Source organism: Crocuta crocuta, unplaced genomic scaffold, assembly GCF_008692635.1.
Source record: "Crocuta crocuta isolate KB4526 unplaced genomic scaffold, BGI_CrCroc_1.0 scaffold309, whole genome shotgun sequence".
NCBI lineage: Eukaryota > Metazoa > Chordata > Mammalia > Carnivora > Hyaenidae > Crocuta > Crocuta crocuta.
The window spans coordinates 2,429,729-2,453,841 of NW_027531581.1; the positions used below are offsets into that span (position 1 = coordinate 2,429,729).

Below are 24,113 nucleotides of genomic sequence, written 5' to 3' on the forward strand. Positions count from 1 at the left end.
TACACCTGTGTAGGCATCTTGAGGGAGAGTTTTTAAAAAGACAATTCTTATAAACATTATATTTCCAAATCTCTTACCTCTATCCTTCCCTGATTCTTTTCTGCTTTTTGTTTAAGTCAGTGGTTTTCAAAGTATGGTCTATAGTCTGCTAGGAATCTCTGATACGTTTCCAGGGATTATGGAGTTCAAAATAATTTTCTTATGAATTCAATGATGTTATTTGCTTTTCCTACCATACTGGTATTTGTAACTAATGGTGCAAAAGCAGTGGTAGAGAAAATGCTGGCTGCTTATGAGCAGTGAAGTTGGTTGCACCAAAGTACATAGGAAGTCATCTTATTCTTCACTTTCCTGCATTCGCAGAAAAAAGAAAAAGCCAGTTTTACTTACGAATGTCCTTGATGAAACATTCAAAATTTAATTAAATCTTAACAATGGGTACTTCTTTTTTTCAATAGTGTGTATGAGAGAAATGGGAAGTACACATGAATCATTTCTGTTGTACACTGCAGTACAATGGTAATCTAGAAGAAAACCACTGTGTGAGTTTGGAGGTCGCTTTTCATACAACATCATGTTTCTTTGACGAATGACAGAAAACTATAGTTATTCAGACTTGGGTACTTGTCAATCATTTTCTTAAAAATAAACTCTGTGAGCTTGTGTCTTCAAGTAAACCAACTGAGAATATATACTGCCACTGATAACATTTGAGCATTCTTTCAAGTGAAAATTAGAATTTTGGAAAACTAAAATTTCCTAATATTAGCTCAATTGCTTCTACATACTTAAAGGGTATTCATATGAGATCAGAGATAATAAGTAAAATTTCCAAAAATATCACATAATAAAATGTATCAGTATTTGAAAGTTGATAAAAATGTCATGCACATCAGTATTTTCCAAAAATAAAATCCTGTGTGGGGAGAAGATCCATTAAAAGCACAAAATGACCAGTGGATTTTAATGTAACAACATGTGTAAATTTACTGACACAGTTTTCAATTTCACATTGGAGCTAAAATTTAGTAAACTACCCCTAAGTTTTAGTGGAGTATTAAAATGACTATCCAAAGTTATTTTAAAGAGTCATTAAAGCATTCCTTCCTTTTCCAACTCATATCTGTGTAAGACCAGATTTTTTTCACATCTGCCAACTAAAACAAGATTGTTCTAAATACAGAAACAGATATGAGGAGCCAGCTGACTTAAGTCAGACATTAAAGAGATTTACAAAATTATCAAATAATGCCACTCTTTGCATTAGTTTTTAATTTGGAAATATTATTTCATAATGCTTTATGTTTTCATAAAAATATGACATTTCCATAAATGGTTTTGTAATCAATAATTAAAATTAATAATTTAAACTCTATTAATTTCCACTATGGCAAATTTTAAGGGGAAAAAAGCAAAAGTTCTTTGCATCCACAATTATTTTTAATAGTGTAATGGGGCTCAAGACTAAACAGCTTTAAAAAAATTTTTTTTTTACAGTTTATTTATTTTTGAGAGAGAAAGAGAGCAAGAGTGCATGAGTAGGGTAGGGACAGAAAGAGAGGGAAGAGAGAATCCCAAGCAGGCTCTGCACTGTCAGCACAGAGCCCAGCATGGGGCTTGAACTCACGAGCTGTGAGATCATGACCTGAGCCAAAACCAACCGACTGAGCCACGCAGGTGCTCCAAAACCAAAGAGCTTTTAAGAAGAGTTGCTTTAAGAATCTATACTTTCCTCCTACATCAATCATTTGATGCCAATATTGTCCTCAAGGGGTCGCCCTAATTCTAACCCAGCCAGCCAGGGCTCAGATTGGCATTTCTAATGCACACACCCGATACAATACTGACCAGTAAGCAACTCTTCAATAATGGATCTCTATCCTTACAAGGAAAACTCCAACTCTGTGACAAGGTGTAAAAGGCCATCTTGGTCTAGTGCCAGACTATCTCTAGAATTCCCTGCACCTCCCCTCCTCTCATGCTACACAGAAGGGTATGCCAAATACTTGTATACCTCTCCCTCTTGCCCTTATAGCCATTTACGTGAAATAGCTCACACCTCCTACCAAAGACATTCATTTTCTTCACTTTGGGATTTTTGCCAGTATAATGTCCAAGAAGTCTTTCTTCCTGTTCTTGAAGCTTAGGGAGAAAATGAACCCTTCTTTCTTCTGAGCCTTTTTTGTTTCCTACATTTGCATTTCTATCATGTTTCTAACCCTGTACCTAATGCACATGAACACACAGACAACTGGGTTCCCCTTAATTTAAGAGGAAGAAAAACCTTTGCCATCAATGTTAGCATAAGTGGATTGTGCTTTTCAGCTGTTATTCTTGGGTAGCTCAATACATATATAGTTATTTAGATATTGCCTTTAAGCCACAAATTTGCCCTGTTTTGCCATACTCTGTAAACCACAGTTCTTCTTTGTCACTGGATCCCTATTTATACTTTGTCTGATGTTCAGCCTATTTTTAAAGATAAATACTTCTCAGGCTTTTCTATGCCTTTGGTCAAATTCCAGCGTGCTGAAATAATGGTTCCCGTCCACTTGGTATAGGCTGATAGCTGCTTTTACAGAGAGTATTTACTGAGTGAGTATTCATCACTTGGTCATAGCCAAAAGTCCTAGCCTTTGATACTTATTTTAAAATGATCTATCACTTGTTACCTTTTTTAACATTCAAGAAATACTCCCAGTGTGTTTAGTCATTGCTATATTAATTGCATCACTGTATATAATCAGTAAATGGTGCTTTATTGTGTTTAATGCTGTCCTAGTAAGGCATGTTCGGGTGCTCTCTGAGAACCTTGAATTGTGAGGCGCCTGGCATGTCTTCTCTACAGAGCATTGTAAAAGATGTCCTATCCTGCCAAGTGCAATTAAAGTGTATTAGATTATTATTTGAGTATGTCTGTACATTAGGTCAGAGACAAACTGAAGGGAGTTTGGAATAACAATGAAACTAATAAGGAGACTAAAGGGAGAGTTTGAAAGGAAACCTGGCTGAGATATATTAATCAAGGAGTGAGTGGAGGTAATCATGATTTCCTTCAACCAGTAGTTTCAGAAATCAAATACCCATTTCTCTTGTGACGTTATGTGAAAAATACAATTTGACAGCCTGAGCTATGTTATGGTGTATCTGGCATCAATCCACCCTTGAAATATTGAAACCCATATATTACATACTCACAGATCTTCAACACATGATGCTTTAAAGAGAATACAAATTGCACTACTATTATAAGTCTATTGAGATTAAGGGGGAAGTTTTAGATCCAGACTAACCAATAGAATGACCAAAGACTGCTTCAGAAAGATGTCATATAAGGACTCATATAGGACTCAGTGAATACCATAGAAAGTCCCTCAAAGATGGGAAGAAGGAGGTAGGCTGCCTAAGGTTTACAGGACTTAAGGAAAGACCTGGTGGCACTGAATTCCTTCGCTTTTCTTATTGCCTCTCATATGCGCCAGACAGAGCATTTGCATAACATCCAATGTGGAACAGTTAGCAGGTATGGAAAGAACGGTCCCAGGAAAATCCTGTTCCCTCAAACCAAAAAAACAAAACAATCTTTTTGTCAATACCTACCCTACTCCAGCCAAATGTCAATAGCCCCTGTCTCTGACAAAAGAAAATCTTTAAGATCTAGGACCAGGCAAAAAAAACCCACAGTCCATTAATGGAAAAATAATAATAATAAAATGGACTTAAAAACGTTAAAATGTTAGCTTGACGAAGAACTCTGAAGAAGATGAAAAGACAAGCTGCAAACTGGTAGAAAAAGTTTATAAACCACATATCCTACAAAGAACTAGCATCTGGGGTCTATCAAGAACTCTCAAAACACATTTAAAAACCAATCAATTCAATTAGAAAATGAGCAAAAGATGTGAACAGATGTTTCACCGAAGAGGATATACAGATGAATAATAAGCACGTGAAAAGTTGTTCCACATCACTAGGCATTAAGAAGATGCAAATTAAAAATTCTTTGTTATCATGTGTTCAATTTTTTTTGCCCAGTTTTGATTTGGTGTTCTGTTTATGACTGCATTGTGAGAGCTTCTGGAGAGTCTTTGTTTAGTGTTCTATTCTGAAAACACGTCCTTGACTAGATACGTGTTTCGCAACTATTTTTTTCTCCCTTGTCTTTACTTGTTTTTACAGTGTCTTTTCAAGAACAAAAGTTTTTAATTTTGCTATAGTTCAGTTTATGAAGTTTTTCTTTATGAATTGTGCTTTTGGAATTGTACTTGAGGAGTCTTGATAATCCAGTGTCACAAGATTTGTTTCTATATTTTGTTATAGGTTTTTATAGGTTTAAGTTTTGTAGTAAGTTTATTTTTTATGTGATGTGAAAGAGAGTCAGACATTTCTTGTTTGTTTCAGCATGCGTGGAAGAATAATTTAGAGAGGTTTTATTTTCAAACATTTAATTCTCTTCCCTGAACAAAACCATTTCTCTTTGAATCTTGACAAATCTATAAAATAATGTAAGCCTGTGAATGCAATATATATTGCTTTTTCTGTAATAAGAAATGGATATTTCCATTACTTACTTACTGGTGTCATTAGACTTCCTAAGGATAAATCAGGTTGGCATTTCTCTGCTCAACATTTGGAAGCCTTATATCCAGACTGTATTGATACTTACTATCCTACAACACAGTGATTGTTTAAGACAGATGTAACTGTGGTATCATGCTTGTTTCATGATACATGCACATTATTTTTGTTGCCTTATGTTAATAGTTATTTTTCCTTTCCTTACGGTAATACAGCCAAATCAAAACTGTATTTCTGGTCTCTCCTCGTACATCTTTTGTCTACCCTATCATAGAGTACATAGGCAAGTTTCCTACAGGCAAGGCCTTTTTATGAGATGGATTTTAGACAAATAAGCTCAAGGAATTATAGCATGTTCAAATGTCCAAGGCTATCTAGTAGCCAAAAGAAATAAACAGATAAAAGACGATGTTGTGAACTGATTTTTATTCCAATTTACATTTCTAGGTCATTTGTTTTCTTGACAAAGCTGATGGCTTAAGGGAGAACGGGACCCACTGAATTCTCTGCAGTGAAAACTGCTATTTCTCTTTTTGAGGACTAAAATATTATCTAACTGGGGCTGAAACTTGAAGTATTAAATTAAAATGACAATGTATGTATTTTTACCACCACCAAAAATAAATAAATAAATAAATAAATAAATAAATACACACACACACATACACACACACACACAAGTATGAAATGAATGGTATAACATCAAGCAGAGCTCACTACCAGCACAGAGGTTTTGAAGACCAGCTGTTAATGAAAGACTTGGTGATCAAGATTTGTGGCAAAGAGTAAATTTAATGGATGTGGAAGCCTTCTTTCTGTACTCTTCTATGACTGGAACTTCCAAGTCCTTCTAGTAACAAGGACTTTAATTAAAGTTTTGGTTTTGATCTATTTCTTGTTTCTCCTCTCCACAACTCAACTATGCAAACATTTCCTAAGAGCCAACTCTAATTACAGAATAGGAAAGTACAAGGACTGGAGAAACTAATTTTCACTGAAGGACAAGGAAGTTTTCTGGGAGAAGGGAACTGAGCTTGGTTTTGGAGGACGGGTTCTGGAGAAACTTCCATGGCACTGAAAAGGGCATTCCAAAAAATAAAACAAGGACAGCGTGCTTAAAAGTTATGGATGTTTTCCACTAACTTAAATTATAAATTATCACAGATTGTTGATCTGGGAAGGACTTGGGAGTTCACGGATTCCACTGGTCTACCAATTGCGTGACTTTTATCCTAGGAGTTGACAGATGTGACACTACATCATGGAAACAAAAGGGAGGTTTTGATTTTTTGTAAAAATATACTGTGCTAAAATTAAAATGTCAAAACAGTAGTCTTTCCCAGTCAGTTTATTTTACACACAAGAAAGCAACCCAATTGCAACTTTATGTACACAGATATCCTAAACAGAAGGACTGCTGGCCATAAATTCCACTGCAGGTTATGTTTATAAATGTGCTAGAGTTCTAGGGAGGAAATTCATTTTCCAGTAATTCTCAAGAAAAGGGAAATCAAAGTCCTTTTTGATCAAAGTGCTACATGATAATAACAAGGAAAGATTAATTTCCCAAGGTTATTTTATATAATATAATTTATAAAACACATGGTTCAAGACTATCGAGAACAGAAATGATGATCTACTCACCAAATTAAGAAAAGTATACTGGAAAAATATATTTCTAACTGTTATGATAGGAATAAATTTATTGCCTGTCTTTAGAAATACATTCATTAATTCATTGCTTTAAAAGATAATCAAGTGAAGGATACTTTCTAATGAAGGTTAACAATGGAAGAAAATCTCACAACTGAAGACTGGAAACTGAAAGAATTCTCTTAAGTTCTAAAATGAATCAAGTCGACTCAGATATATGATTAAGAAAATTTCGGGGCGCCTGGGTGGCTTAGTCGGTTAAGCGTCCGACTTTGCTTAGGGCATGATCTCGCGGTTTGTGGGTTCGAGCCCCGCGTCGGGCTCTGTGCTGACTGCCAGCTCAGAGCCTGGAGCCTGTTTCAGTCTGTGACTCCCTCTCTCTCTCTGACCCTCCCCTGCTCATGCTGTCTCTCTCTCTCTCCTAGAAATAAATAAAACATTAAAAAAAAATTTAAAAAAAGAAAATTTTATTATGGAGATATATTGGTTTTTTTTTCTTTTTTACTTGTGGGATCTCTAGATTAAGCCTTTCTAAAGAATCATATGGTCAAGTCAATCAAATAAGATATCTGGTGTGATTTCCTTCCACATTTGGCTGAGTGATCAGACTGAACTGATCTTCATCAGATCAAAATACATGACCAGAGTTTTCCCCCATTCTTTTGAAGACCTTCTTTGCAGTTCTGAAAATAGTAGCCAGAAGCAAAGAGAAGTTCATATTTTCTTTCAAATTTTATAGAAAAATAGAATATATCTTTTGAACAGTAAACATTGTTTTACATAGCCAGCTATATGAAAAGAAGTACTCAGGTTTAACAAATAGTCTTATTAAAAAGACAATCAATAATAAATATATGCTGAACTTTAAAAACCTTTATTATAAAATAAAGGGATGTCTTTATTTTATACATTTTTCTTAATGTTTACTTATTTTTGAGAGAGAGAAACACACACACAGAGTGTGAGCAGTGGAGGGGCAGACAGTAGGAGACACAGAATCTGAAGCAAGGTCCAGGCTCTGAGCTGTCACCACAGAGCCCGATGCAGGGCTCAAACTTGCGACCATGAGGTCATGACCTAAGCCAAAGTCAGATATTTAACCGACCGAGACACCCAGGCGCCCCTATTTTATACATTTTTAAAGTTAAGAAACTCAATCTACTTTTATCTCTTTTAGTCATATTAAATTTCCACAAAACAATGCACTAGGAGACCTCAACAATGGCCTATTTTCTTGCCAATTTCTGTTATAATTTACAAATTTCAAAATAAATAAACCACTGTTGCAGTGTGAATTTAGCAGAGTACTATTTAAAATCCAAGATATATCTTCCAACGTATTAAAAACTATAAATATTTGGGGTGCCTGGGTGGAGCAGTCTGTTAAGTGCCGGACTTCCACTCAGGTCATAATTTCACGGTTTGTGGGTTCGAGTCTCGTGTCAGGCTCTATGCTGATAGCCCAGAGCCTGGAGCCTGCTTCAGATTCCTTCTCTCTCTCTCTCTCTCTCTCTCTCTCTGAGTCTCACTCTCTCTCTCTGCCTCTCCACGACTTGTGCTCTCTCTCTCTCTCAAAAATAAACATTAAAAAATTTTAAAAACCAAAGAAACTATAAATATTCAAGTATTCGCTATCAATCTTTTAAATCTCAGAGATTTACTTCCTTACTGTTAAGATTACTAGTTTTGATATTTAATCTTCACTCTGTGAGAATGTGATACTTGCCCCTAAACTTAAATTTCTGAGGTTCAAATGAAAAGAAAACTCAAACACTAAGTTTAGTTTAATTAGCAAAAAGTTAAGTTCTGGCGGCATTTATTCTAACAATGCTTACATCTAATTAGTTGAATTGATTACTTTATTTATTCAGAAAGGAATACTCCCAGAGATTTAATTACAGTGTACAACTGAGTATTTTCAGATTTATACTATGTTTAAAAAGGTAAACCTATCTTAATTCAAATATCATCCATTTACCATGTGTATATATCAACTCTTCTCATACATAAGTCTCTATGTCTATATGAGCATTCAACAGTTGGGTTCACATATCAGACATAAAGAGGATATTTATATTGACACCTAAATTCAAAATTAAAATTATTTATGAAAGGCTTGATTTTATTATCAGCTGTAGGAAAAGGGAATACATGGACTAACCCAGTTCATATCACTATTTTTTCTCCCTCTGCTGATTACTTGTTCCTTACAGTTTTATTGTGGCCTTACCAGTTATTGCTTATATTTACTAGCTGTTTTCTTGTCTCCTCATCCTCTATCAAGATTTAAATGTGTGTGAGTTCAAGAAAGTACCTGTATGCTTTAACATCCCATTAGACACATTTTATTCACATTAATAATATCCAATTTAGCAATGTAGCAATTTGGGAGGTAAGATATTGCCTAATGAAACATCATCAACATATTATCTTCCTCCTCACTTATTCTGCTTTGCTGTGTGTTTCATTTCATTCATTTCTCTTGTTTTATATGTTTTACTACCTAATAATCTTTCTTCAAAATGGAGAAAATTATAACTTAGTAGGAAGGTTTCAGGGACAGAAAACAGCAAAGATGACCAAAAACATACAGGATGGAAAGTTTTTTAATTGTTCTAGATCTTAGATTGATTTCCATTATTTTCTTTTTTTTAGTTTTTAAATGTTCTTGTAAAAAAGAAAGCCTTTGTTTTCTGATTAAACACAAATGTAGTTCAAAGGAAAGAGTAAAATGATTATTTCAGAAATAGCTGTTCAAAAGATGTATCTAAAATAATAAAGCATATGGTAGTAAATCAAAGGGTACACATTTACAAATTGAAACATGAAATCCCAATTACAATATCTTGCATTGCAAAGATGCCAGTTTTTGTGAAACTAATTAGTCTTGTATAATGGAAAACTATAATTGAGTCTATATGGTTATGAGGGATGAAATTGAAACCAATTGCATATTTCCTGACATTTATATTTCTAAATTATCAAACATAATTGTTTTTTTTTTATTTTTGCAGGTAATTGACTTGCAAGTTTTATCAAGTTGTTGGAATATATTCTTGCTCTGAAGTATTTTCATAATCCATATTCCAACAATCCCTTCATTTTAGACTTCATAGTGTGTTACAATTTTAACCCATTACTTAGCTGCAAGGAAATATTTTTACTAAAAGGGAAATACTTTATGGATAAACTAATGGAATATTTCATCACACTTTCTCATAGATACAAGCAATCTTTTTTATTATATCATTAATATAAATATTCAGATGGGGCACCTAGGTGGCTCAGGCAGGTAAGCGGCTAACTTCAGCTCAGGTCATGATTTCACCATTCGTGAGTTCAAGCCTCACTTTGGGCCCTGTGTTGACAGCTCAGAGCCTGGAGCCTACTTCTGATTCTGTGTCTCCCTCTCTCTTGACTCTTCCCCTGCTCGCACTCTGTCTCTCTCTTTCTCTTAAAAATAAATAAACATTAAAAATAACATATATATTCAGAAATGTTTAAAAAGGTGGATTATTAACTGCCGATCTGAAATCATAATACTCTCTAATTATGCACTGAAATCATATTACTCCGTAATATTATTGGAACTCTTATGCGATTTTGTTTTATAAAGCTGTGAAATTTTTATTATATTTGACATTTTCTAGTCTGAAAATGTTAAAAAACAAAATAAAACTAGGGGCATCTGGGTGGCTTAGTCACTTAAACATCTGACTCTTGGTTTTGGCTCAGATCATGATCTCAGGGTTTGCGAGTTCAAGCCTCCATCAGCCTCCTTGCTGGCAGTGCAGAGCCTACTTGGGATTCTCTCTCTCTCAAAAATGAATAAACTTAAAAAATTTTTAAAAATGTTTAAAAAGAAACTGAAAGAACTGAGAAAAGATCATCTATTTGAAAAGAATCAGAAAAGGGAAAGTAAAATATTACTACAGGTTACAAATTCAAAGAGGATCAAATTAGGTAATTTATATTTGAAGGAAAATAGGGAAATTTTTGAGACAGAATTATTTGATTAAATTGGCAAGCAAGTGAGGCCTTATTAAGTATTGTATTGGTCAACTAATGAGTGACCAGAATCTATAAAAGTTTCAAAAAATTTCAGATAACAGAGGATTATGCAAACAAATGTTTATTTTGCATTTACTCTTCTGATTCCAGTGCACGTCTTGAGTGGCTCTGCCTTTCACAATCACACAGAGACCCAGGCCAGTGGAAGCTATGCTGACTTTTGTTAGTATTTTTTATCTGGATCATGAGTTTACCTTGTTCATTGCAGCAAAGAAGAAAGAATCCTCTAAGTAAAAGCTTTATCCCAGAAGCAAAGCTCATCACTTCTCACAGCCCATTGGACAGAATTAAGAATCTATCGCTGGGTTATCATCAAGGATCAGAAAAATATAGTCTTCCCTAAAGATCCAGAAGGAGAGGAAAATTAGATGTTAGTGAGTACTAGTGTTCACCACTGCATTAGATTAGAAATAATTCTATTATATTCTAGGTGATGAATTACCATTCTCTGTCTTAAAAATATTTAACCAATTTCAAATACTCAAAATTTAATTGTTTCATTTTAATGATGCATCCATTTTCAGTCTAAGTAGTAGGTCTTTTATAAAACAAGTTATGATAAAATTATATTATTGGCATATATTTCTATTTGAATTTATTATTTCAAATATAAGTTGTTCATCTAAATTTGTTGCTGTTCATTTTGTAATTTTTGTGGGACAATTCTTATTGTAAATCTAAATTTAGTAAAAGGAATTCTGAGTATATAGTAATAGAAAAAGTTCAGTATAAATATCTTCATTTACACATAAAAATTATGAAAAAAATTAAATGGAGTCAAGTAAATTATGACTATCAGATAAACCCTATTCAGATATTAAAATCATAATCATGAAAAGTTAATTGGAAATATAGAGTGAATTTAGAGTAAGTTGGAATTAAGCACAATATGTAATTGCATGGATATGGAAAAAATGAAAAGAAATTCAGAAAAACAGTAGGTATATGATGAGTCAGAAGAATGGTAGAATTTTAAGTGAATTTTAGTTTTTTTAACCATCTTTTTGGTATGATGCTTACAAAATGAAGTAATATAAAATAATAATGTTTTTATGGTTCTGAATATACCTGTTTGGCAGACACTGATGAAAATTCTATCAGTTACACCAGCATTTTCTAATAAGTATAGTGATAGAAACAATTAACCAGTAGTATTTATGGAGTGATTACTATCTTAAGAACTTTAAATGTAACACTTTAAATATATTAACTTACTTAATATTTAATATAACATAGCAAGGTGAGCTCCATTATTACTCTGCTTATGTGAATAAGAAAACAGCTACAGAAAACTGCAGTCACATGCCTAAGTTTACCAAATTCATAGGTGCTAGGATGTAGGCATAAACACTTTGTCTATTTTCTTTGCCACCACATACACAATATCCCATAGCTTAATGCAAACAGAGGTTACAGTGAATAAATTCACATTAGAACCAAAAATTATGCCAAATAAAATTAAGGAGGTGGAGGAAAAGTGTAGGAGAGGCAGAGGAGGAGGAGTGACAGGAGATCCAAGAAGTAAAGAAAAAAATAGATTGAGAAGATAGAAATACTTTTAAAACTATTTCAAAGCATGATTTTAATGGAGTTTTAACATTATGTAAATAATATAAACTAAAATATAGTGGAAGATTAGGTCTTTTAATATGTACTAAAGATTTTCTTTTTCTAGAAGATTTAAGCTTTCATCTTGTTTCTTTCAGAAAAAAAATTTACTTCATTTCGCTCAGCACTGTTAACACCAGATTTTGTGCCACAGCTTCGGATTCATACACAATCCTTTTTTGAACTAGTCATAGGCTTCTAATTCTATTGACAGGTTACAATGCAGACTCTTGGTTATTGCTCACCTCAGTGTGAGAGCCTTATCACACCTCCTCCTGCCGTTATTTCCCCTTTGCCGCATCCCTGTGTGTACTCTCTCCCTTCCTCCCTCCTCCACTAATCTCTCTCTACACATGAACATTCATCCTAAACTCTTTCTGAAACATACTTCCAAATGGGTCATTGTGTACATGAAGATCTATGATGTCATTTTATTTCTTGCTGAATTAGTCAATATGTGGTTCGACATGCTTCATCTTTTGAACCTTACCCCTAAATCTAGAATCTCCTTCCACCTTTATTTCATCTCTCTCATCTTCCAGCTAAAATGGGGATACAACATTGTATGTAGTATATTAACTTGATCAGGCTCTGACATAAATCATAATTTATAAGCAAAGGACAGATTTTGTTATTTTTGCTAATTCTGCTTATTTTATAGTAAAGAGAGTATCAAATAAGAAAAATACATTACTTTGTCAGTTAGCTAGCTATTTCTTCATACCAAATAACCCCAAAGCTTAGTGGCTTAAGATAACATATAAATTATCTTGTAATTCTGCATTTAACTGAGTGGTTTTATAATCTAGATGATCATGGGTGGGTAGGTTCTATTGCATCTTCTCACGTTTCTGTTATCAGCTGCTCGGCGGTGAGGCTGGATGATCCATGAAGTCCTCACTCACACGGATGGTGTTTGGAGAACTGTGTTCCCACATGTGCTGGTGTCCCTCTGCTGCCCTCTCATCCCCATGCAGGCCCCTATATTATTCAATTGGTGGCTAAGGTTTCCACTTTCAATAACAATAACAAAACAACCTCAATGTCCAACATATTTCAAGCATCTGTATCCACTATTTTCCGAAAGCCCCATTGGCCCCAAAAATCACATGGTCAATCCTGATTTAAGGGCTGGTAGAGTCAGATCCAGCTCTTGATAGAAGATTAACTTTAATAATTTATACCTATCCATTTCATCTAAATTGTCAATATTTTTGCATAAAAATTGAGAATATCCCTTTATAATACTGGTGGTATTACTATGAGGATTTATTCTACCTCTATTTTCAAAGATTGGTACTTTTTTAACTATACAGAGACCAAAGAATTATAATTAATCCCATGGAGTATATTAACTGAAATCACATAAAACAAAAAACGTATGGGAGCAGTTTTCAAGTAGTCTGGGTAGCAGAACACGTACGCACGTGTAATAAACACATACACACGTGTAATAAACACAAATAAATTTGTCTACAAAAGAACTCCTTATTCAAGATGTAACCATAAACTACCTTTTCCAAGGATACTATGTAGTTAATGACAACTGGACACATTTTTTAAGAGGAACGGGATAAAAACTGAAATTTGATTAACATCATTCTGCTGCTTTCTCTACTAACACTGTACACCAAGTGGTGGGACACGTAAAGACAGGTATGGCCACTTTGATGAAGCACAGCTCTCCACCTGTAGCCCACATCCAAGAAATCCTATTAATTAATCCCCACCTATTGCCAATCATTATTCTGCACATACACTGTTAGGAAGGGAAATGACAGTTCAGGATGATATTAAGCTTAATAATGTTCTAAACCAGAAAACATGAGGTTCTGACAATGAAGTCTGTCCAATTTTTTCACATTCTTCTCTATTTTTTAACAAAATGGGTCATTCATTAGAGCCGTAGGAACATTTTTACACTGAAATAAAATTGCATAATTTAAAGTATCATATAATTTCTAAAATCTTATGAAGTGCTTCACTGAAGCACACAGAAGTGTGAATTTTTTCATGCCAATAATTTAAAATTTTCATGATAATCAAAAGATGATATTCGTTTTATATACATCTGTCCATGCATATATTATGTCTTTTCCTATATTTTCTGTGTACTGTAACACTTTTTACAGTGACAGTTTTCCAGGTTATTTGTTACTAAATTCACAAAAATACAGAAATAGATGTGACATACCAGATAACAGATTACTATGAATGTTCAGGCTATGAATTCTCTGCTAAGGATGATGTATGACTCTGTGATTCTATAAAACACTAAGATACTATAATAACAAAGTATCTTTTATTATAGACTTAATATTTTTATTTATTGAACCCTTATTAGTGTTAAAAATATAGATATGGTCTAGAATATGTATATGATAATGATAAAATACAAACTCCTTAAAATCAGCTTCAACCAATATCTTCATCCCTACATGCACACAAGCACTTTTCATTTCAACCACAAACTACTATCAAATTTATCTCACTAAACCATGTATTCTTACTTCTTTAATTTGGGGGGCAAAGAATATATTCATTTATTTATTGAAGGCCTACCATATTCCAGAAACTGTTCACAAAACTGAAGTAGACAAATCAACAAATAGAAAGCAAAAAATAAAAAACATAAAAAATTTTTAAAAAGAAAAAGAACTGCTCCCATCAATCACATTAGGAGTTCAAAAGAAAAATGTAAGCTAGAGATATGAATTTGGGTATCATCACCATAAAAATAACATTGACTGACTGATTGAGAAAGAGAATGAGTCGGGTAGGGACCAAGAGAGATTCTTAAGTAGGCTCCACATTCAGAGTGGAGCTTGACACGGGGCTCTGTCTCACAACTGTGAGATCCTGACCTGAACTGAAACCAACAGTCTGATGCTTAACTGACTGACCCACCCAGGAGCCCCAGCATATAAATAATATTCAAATGCATGAGATGTAATGAAATCACCAAGGGAGTGAGTGTACACAGAGAGGGAAGAAAAGGCACAGGACTGATGTAAAGTCTCCAGTAAGAGACTAGTAGACAACATGGATGAGAGGTCACAGTTAGGTAAACATTTGTTGGGTGTAAAATGCTAGAAGAATGAACTAGAAGGAAGAGGGAATAATCAATAATGTGATGTATAAAAATGAGATTATGGAATGGTTATAGGTTTAGGAATTGACATGTTCTAGGGTTTAGCCAAAGGAATGACTGGGGATTAAAGAAACTGAGAGGCCAGAGAGGGCAGAATCCTCTCCACATGTATTCTAAACACCAAATAATGAAACATAAATAGATTTGGAGGAAACAATAAAATAATTGTTTAAAGTCAGTGAGAGATGAAACAAATGCTCAAATATTTCTAAATTTTAACACTGAGAAGAATTGCAGTGATGAAACAAAAGACAGGGGGGAAAAAAGCAAAAAAATCAAGATTGTGGACAGAAAATAGAAGGTGAGAGGTACCAAACTATCAATGAGGAAACAAAGAAAAAGTACTCCACCTTTAAACCCAGTGGATATGGGGGTATAAGGAAAACAAATGCCCTTTGAAAGTATCATTAGTGGAGATCCAGGTTCTGTGTAGAGTAAAATGGTAAGGGAAATGGTCAAAAAGGAGGTTGACAAGGTCTTGCTACTGACAGACCATTAATTCAAAAGGGGGATGGTGAGAAGGGGATTGAAAAAGAAAAGGGTTTGTTCAGGATTAGATGACAAGCAGGAGACCATCTAGGAGGTATGAGAAAGTCTGAGGCTTTCTGTGGCAACTGCAGAAGTATCATGAGTTGAATCCTAGTAGAATCAAGTTAAATCGTTTTAGCAAAAGTGTGGTCCTTGTGGGGTGTGAAGCAGCGAGGATCCCAATACTCAGGGGTAAAGACCTTGTCAGACGCTGTGTAGACAACGGCTATGACTGTGAGTTCCCATGTACCCTCTGTTGATGAAGAAATGAATCTCCCCCATCTCTGAAGGCCCAGTTAAAATGTTGATCTATCTTTTCTGACAGTCACAAAGAAGCCAACTAATGTCCCCTTTGTGTTTCCTTAGCACTCTGTTAATTCAGCTATCACTATATGTGCCTGCCTGACTTTCCTAGTAGACTGTGAGACTCTTTCATAAAGGATAATTTAATACCCTTAATTGCTAGCATAGTGTCTGGCAAATACTTCCTCTCAAGAAGATACTGTAGTTGCTAGGTGAAAGAGTATTTTAAATCAGGACTTCTCAAACTCTAATGCAAACACAGATCACATAGGGATCTTTTAAAATGCAGATTCTGCTATCATGGTTAGGCCTAAGGTTCTGCATTTCTTTCTTTCTTTTTTAATGTTTCTTTATTTTTGAGAGATAGAGTATGAGCAGGGGAGGGACAGAGAGACGGAGACACAGAATCTGAAGCAGGCTCCAGGCTCCGAGCTGTCAGCACAGAGCTCTATGAGAGGCTTGAACCCACAAACTGCGAGATCATGACCGAAGCAGAAGTCAGACACTTAACCAACTGAACCACCCAGGTGCCCCTGAGGTTCTGCATTTCTTAAAAATGTGGGGCCTGATCTCACAACCATGAAGTCATGACCTGAGCCCAAATCAAGAGTCAGACACTTAACTCACTGAGCCACCCAGACTAACCTGAGGTTCTGCATTTTGAATAAGAGCTCATGTGGTGGGGTGCTGCTGTTGGTCCTAGGCCATACTTCTGGATGCTGGCTTTTAGAAAATATCAAATGGTAGGCATTTAGACACTCAAAGACGTAATATATATCTTATGAGAAACATGTTATATATTTTATATGCATAAGATATAACATGTATTAAAACAGAATTACATTTTATTTTAACTTTAACAACTTCTTATCAATTTATGCCCTTGCCCAAAAATATTATATTTGACTTGATTTATAATTTATACACAGACACATAGTCTTTCTTATTCAAGCCCCTAATAACTTTTATCTCTATGGAATTATAAGGCATATATGTTCTCTGAACACTTTTCTTTTTCCTAATGTACCAAATCCAAGGTCCCGTCCTGTTCTGATCATTGAATGTTCAACCTTCAGGATTAAATTTATTTTTTATCTCGGCTTTCTTTTATGATCTCTCTGGCTTTTGTTAATATGCTATTGTCCTAAGCTTGTTACTTTTTCTATTAATCCTTTTTCTCTCTCATATCATACTTTCCCTTAGAATGTTAATTCATTATATCTTATATTAAACTTGCTTATTTTCAACACCAAGCTAATTATTTCTGTATTCAGTGTTTGCATTGTGAAAACATGAAAAACATGATGCCAACAAATTTGAAAATGTATATTTAATGGACCAATTCAGGGAACATCAATAAGATAAATGGCTGAACTTGCATAAGAAATGGCTGAAATCCCATAATAGGCAAAGTTGGCAAGAAGATACTGGATTACTTTCCCACTAGTCTCTGTAACAAACCAAGAATATCCATGTTGTCAATTTCTATCAGACATTGTACTAAAGATCTTAGTTGGTGGGAAAAAAATTTTTTTGAAAGAAATATACTGAATGCATCCAGATCAGAAAGAAAAAGTAAAATGTTTTCATTTGTAGGGGATATGATCCTGTACATAGAAAATCCTAAGGAGGAAAAAATAACTCTAGAACTAATAAATGAGTTCAACAAAGTCACAGGATACAAGTTCAATATTCCAAATCTTTTTACCTCTATATACTAGCAACAAACAATCTCAAATAAAATTAGAAAACATTCTATTCATAATAGCATCAGAAAAAAACAAACTACTTTGGAGTGAATTTAACAAAAGAAGTTTAAGACATATATATTGAAAATTATAAAACATTAAGAAGACAATTTAAGATCAAATAAAGGGAGAGACATTTTATGTTCACTGATTGGAAGGCTTAGTATTGTCACAATAGCAATTACCACCAAATTGATCTATAAATTCAATGCAATCTCTATCAAAATCTCAACATCCTAATTTGTAGGAATTGAAAAGTTTATTCCAAAATTTATGTGGAAAAACAAAGGACCTAGAGAAGTTAAAACACATCTGGAAAAAAAAAACACACTGGATTATTATAGTATTTGATTTTAACTACTTTAAAATAATGCAAACAGTGTATATAATCAGAGCATTAATAGATCAATGGATCATATTGGGAGTTCATAAACAGACCCTTACCTTAAGGTCATTTATTTTCAACAAAGATGCCAACACAATTTAAAAAGGGATAATTTTATAAATGGTGCTGGGACAATTGGATGTATACTTGCAAGGGAAAAAAAAAAAAGGAGGTGGAAGAAAAAGAGAAAAGACTTTTATGCACACCATATACAAAACTTAACTCAGAAAGGATCATAAACCCAGAAATTATACTTCTAAGAACCTATCCAAGAAAAATGTTTCAAAGTTCACAAAAACATTCATGCAAATGTTCACAGATATATTAATTGCTTATAAGAGCCCAAAGTGGAAATAATCTAAAAACCTGTAAGTGATGATTTAGAGAAAAAAATAAGAGGGAGTACACCCGCAAAATGCAATAATATTCAATAATTTATTTTTAAAAAGCACTGATAAATGCTACAACCTGGGTGAATCTCAAAAATATTATTCTAAGTGAAAGAGCTGAGAATATACAAAAGAATATATACTATACATTTCCTTTTGTATGAAGTGATTAGAAAAGAGAAACTTACAGAAACAGATACCAAGGAGCAATTTTCTGTGGCTGATAATGGGAGTAATAAACTATAAACAGGCAAGAGGCGGCTCTCAGGGTGAATGAAATGTTAAGAGTAACCAACCACTTGGATTTACCTCAGATGGAAGTGTGTCCTGGGACGTGGTACTTTGGGTGTTAATTTACTAAAATCATTGAATTGTGGACTTTCAACAATTGACTTTAATGAATATAAATTGACAAACAGAACAAAAAAGGTGTTAAAATAATGAAATGATAAAAATACTGATAAATTTCAAAAACAGTATCTCGAGGGGCAGTTGGTTTGCTCAGTCGGAGCCTGCTTAAGGCTCTCTCTCTCTGCGCCCCCACATGCACACATGCTCTCGCTCTCTCTCTCAATATTTAAAAAATAATATCTTAATTATTAAGTAAATACATCAATTTGTAGTTTGCAAAATTCACCTTAAACATCAAAAAGGAGAAAAGAGTTTCTCAATATATTGAAGTAACGATAAAAAATAANTCACATGCACACATGCTCTCTCTTTCTCTCTCAATATTTAAAAAAATAATATCTTAATTATTAAGTAAATACATCAATTTGTAGTTTGCAAAATTCACCTTAAACATCAAAAAGGAGAAAAGAGTTTCTCAATATATTGAAGTAACGATAAAAAATAAAATTTAATTTTGTAGTTGTATTCATTTTTCTAGTTTAGAAAATTGTATATTAAAATCTTAAGAAAAGGCAAATTTACTGTTTATGTTATATAAAAACAAAAATAAACATGTCGATCCAATGATAAAGATAGTACTGTTTGTAGGGCATGTTGACTGTTTGATAAAGTCATTGAGCATTTATCCTATTAACCCATTTTTCTAAGTGGAAATATACTTTGTGTTAAAAAAGCTGTTGAAATACTTAACTCCCTCCATCCCCCCCTTTTTTTTTTTTACAAAAATTTAATATGTAAAATTTAGGATTGGCCTTAGTGAGCCATTTTCTTAAAATTTTAGCATTTAATTAAATGTATTTTCTTTCTTAGTATACAAACAAGTCATGGTATTTCTTTAAATGTTTGCTTATTTGTTTTGTGAAAGACAGCATGCACGATGTGCAAGTGCACAATCCAGGGAGGGCAGAGAGGGAGGGAAAGAATCACAAGCAGGCTCCAGCACAGTGGATCCCAGGAACTGTGAGATCATGACCTGAGCTGAAATCAAGAGTCAAACGCTTAACTGAGCCACCCAAGTGCCCCAGACCATGGTATTTTTAAATAATTTTATTTTACTGTTTAAGGAGGAGAGATTAGAGTATACAAACACACTTCATTTCACACTACTCTATAAATCTCTCATGGATTATAAACATTATGGCCAGACACATCTCATGCTTTTAGGCTACCAAAAGAAAAGCATAATCACAAATGGGCATCTCCACCAGAACTTTATTGTAACCACCCAGAAGACCAGGGTTTAATTAGTGCCATGTTTCAAGGAATCCCTTTTTACACATCACACTCTACTTCCATGAAAATATTAAAATCCCAACCCAGTAAGAAGTACGAGGGAAATTAGAGGTGAAAAGAGTTTAAACCAAGTATTTGTTCATCCCCACTATCTTCATAATGTGGCTGACTGACTGGAGAAATACTTAGATGGGTTAGAGAGAAATCCTAGTAGATTCTGAAAATATTTCTAGAGGATTGCTGAATCTACAAATCTATTTGTGAATCTTAGAATCCAGTCTCTCAGAGGAATATACCTTGGTTTGTAGTTTAGAAATAGTTGAAAGAGTTATTAACATGAATATAGACAAAAATTTTCTCTTCGTCAAGATTTCTTTTGGCTAGAAAAATGGTAGAGAGAAGGGAGTCTGTAACAGCAAATTTTTACCAAAAAGCTCTAACAGAAAGCGATTAATCAAAAGGACACTCTTTAAAATAATGGTAAGTTTACTGCCTTCCAGTCTCCTCCACCAACCTGCTTTCAGCAAGGTTTTATTTTGAAAGAAAGAAAGAGAGAGAGAGAAAGGGAGGGAAGGAAGGAGGGATAAAGGGAAGGACGGAAGGAAGGAAGGAAGGAAGGAAAAAAGTCAAGAGTGAAAGAGAGTGTTGGGGAAGGAAAGGGAGTAGAGGGGACAAACTAACTGTAGAAAATAAAGATGCTACATATTTTGATATTTGAATATCATGTACAAAATTTTAACCAAAGTTTTCAAACCCTAGAACACAAGATGCTGCAATGTTTTAAAAAAGATTTTCTGTACAGAAGGAAAAAATTGTGTAAGTAGCGGCAGAAGGAATCAAAAGAGATCCCTCATTTGCTAATGACATTATGATTTTTCTCTTTTAATTCACTTATTCTCCAAGGTCAACAAATTATTTTCCCAAACAAGTATTTATTTGTAATAGCTAAATCTCTTTCCAGTTTACCTATTTTTCCCTCATCTCACTGCTACTTTTTGTTGCTTCCATTTCTATACCTCTCTCCCTTTCTTCCCTGAAATTGTATCGGCTATGTTATCAACTTGCATGGGAAATTTTTACTCAACATGATATTCTGACAAAAAACTGATTTATGGGTTATCATGAGTCAGAAAAAAATCTCTGAGAAAATGAATGAATGTTTGTTTTTCCTAGGTCACACCACAAGATGCATGGGAAAGCACAGGATGGGGTCAGAATTGGGTCTTCCCCAGAGTTCTAGAAAGCTCACTGCAGTATGAAGAACCCTATAGACTGGTAGTCAAGAAAAAAGTTATTTTACTTTTCTTGCCTAATATACAGTCAAATATGCCTGTTTTTCTCTCTTAACTTTAACATTAATTTATAATTATTATGTTCTGGTTCATTTTGATATCCTTAGCAGCACACCCAACAACTTCTGTTCTTCTCATTATATACATGTCACAAAAAGCTGAGATGAGAAGATATTATATTAAGGTTTTTTTTATTAAGTAGAACATTAGTTTAAATTCTCTGAAGTGTAATCATGTACCTATTAATTTAATTAAACTGCACATTTTGGGATAAATCAGTGAGGTAAAATTTAATACTATGAAACATACTATTTTTAATTTCTAAATTTTATGTGACTTAAAAACATACTCTCCTAAAATCAGCAATCAATTTGATAGTTCCAAAAGTACTTAAAAATCCCTCATTTTAATAAGGATGTTACGGTACACTGCTTTTAGAACCTAGTGGCAATTTTATTCATTATTTTATGAGATGTATCGGGAGACATATATTTACCTCTAATTTCACTAGAATCATGTTAGAAGTCTTTTCACTATTAAAAAGAATTCACGATAAAATATCTGTACCTTATCAAAACAAAAAGGATGAAACATTCTAAGCTATCAAATGATATGTATCATGATATAATCTAGATGCTTTTGTGGTATACTGCTTGTGTCTGATAGAGATCTGAAGCACGTAAATAACTAATATATGAACTTACGCTGTAAATAACATACCTATAAATATCCAAAGGATTTTTGAAAAGAAAACCTGAAAAGCAGAATAGAATTCAATTCTTTTCTGTTTTAAGAGTAGCCTGTCATCAGTCATATTACAAAGGAGACAAGATTCTAACTCAATAGAACTAACACAAGTGGCTGACAGAAACATTCATAATGCAAAACAAACTTCTTTAGACAGATTTATGAAGTAGATCAAATGTCTTTTTTTGTGTCTTCAGCCTTTTATCTTCTTCACACTATATGCTAGAGCACTGATTCCACTATTGTTATTTCCAAGTTAAGAAACCACAGATAACTCAGGGTTCACTTTTTAAAAATATGAGATAAAGAGAAAGGTAAGCAAACCAAAGTTTCATATGCATTTAAACAGTAATAACTATAGACTTGTAAGTGCAGCTGATAAATACCAGGAGAACCAAATAAAACCAGGGCAATTTTTATACAAAAAGATCTTCCTGAACTTGCTCTATGCAGGTGAACCTCAGGAATTGCTGGACGTTGTGTGCATTTCTTCATGGTATGGAATTCTGCAAAAACCTCTCCTAAGCAAGAAATTAAGATTCTGGCTGCCGGAGTGCATCAATCTGGGTCAAATTCCCTGAGAAATGTCTGCACACATTTTATCACTGCAGTTGCTATATTTTGTAGTCAAATTGCTTCTTCAAACTTTGCTACAATTCTATTCAGCAATTTCACTTTACTCTTCCATTCTAATCCAATCTTTTTCCTCATCAAAAATATTCAAATGGAAATTACTCCCTAGTTCATCTTTTCTGAAGTAAATCTTGTTGTGCCTATGTTATGCTCATACTTCCTCATGAAACTCATTGTTAGGGGGATGAATGTCTCAAGAGAGTGGTCTTTACAAAGGGCATAACCTGCACACTCTGAATAAATGAGAAACACTAGGCTCCAACCCAGATCTTTTCAATCAAAATCTTCACTTTAACAAGTTCCTAAATGATTCTAATGCATAGTAAACACTTAATTGTCCAGGCAAAAAATATAGATATGAAGTCAGCCCCATCTTCTAGAAAGCTATTGAAGCAAAATGCATGCAGTAATATAAAAAAATATTCTTTATGTGAATATAGATAGAAACATACTAACCTGAAAGATGATTACCAATCTGGGGGTGGCAGGCTATCATATTTATGTGAAACTGAAAACAGAAAAATATTTATGGAGATAATCATAGTAAATATATTTTAACCAGTAAATATAATATTATTAAATAAACAAATGTAGATATTTCTTATGTAATCAAGTGGGTGGTTAGCCACAGGGAATATACCCAAGTATGTACATATGTATAGAAAATTAACTATATAGATACTTTTGTAACTATTTAAGAACATATTGCACATATTACATCACTTTACCTTAAATATTGTGTGTCTTAAGAATGATGGTATTCTTTTACATAACCATAGTACAATTATTAAAATCAGAAAACTTAATATTGTTGCAATGAAAGTATCTAAACTATATTCCATATAAAATTTTCACACACTGTTGCAAAAATGTGTATTATAACTATTTTCTTCAATCCCATCCAGGATTATGCATTAAAAGTAGTTGTTGTGTTTCATTAGTCTGCTGTATGTGAAGCGGGCTCTTAATTTTTTTCCTTTTTTAATTTAAATTATGATTAGTTGACATATAGTGCAATATTGGTTTCAGGAGTAGAATTCAGTAACTTATCACTTACATACAACACCCAGGCTCATCAAAACAAGTGCCATCCTTAGCATCCATCATCCAACTAGCCCATCTCCCACCCACCTGTTTCCAACACCCCATTGTTTGTTTTCTATCATTAAATGCCTTTTCTGGTTTGTTTCCCTCTCTTCTCTCCCCCCTTCCCATATATTCATTTCTTTTGTTTCTTAAATTTCACACATGAATGAAATCATATGGTATCTGCCCCCTTCTCTAATTGACTTATTTTGCTTAGCAAAATACATTCTACCTCCATCCATGTCATTGCAAATGGCAAGATTTTATGATTTTTCATTTTTTATTTTGCTTTTATTA

The 24,113-nt window shown here is 33.7% G+C and overlaps 1 long non-coding RNA gene across 1 annotated transcript; it reads right to left on the reverse strand.

Moving 5' to 3' along the window:
• Nucleotides 1-283: 283 nt before the first annotated feature.
• LOC144238855 (uncharacterized) lies at nt 284-23,241 on the reverse strand. The gene is made up of 3 exons (XR_013337229.1): nt 23,187-23,241; nt 10,497-10,641; nt 284-351 (listed from the first exon to the last, which is right to left on the reverse strand). It is a non-coding gene; the product is annotated as an uncharacterized LOC144238855 (long non-coding RNA).
• Nucleotides 23,242-24,113: the final 872 nt, after the last annotated feature.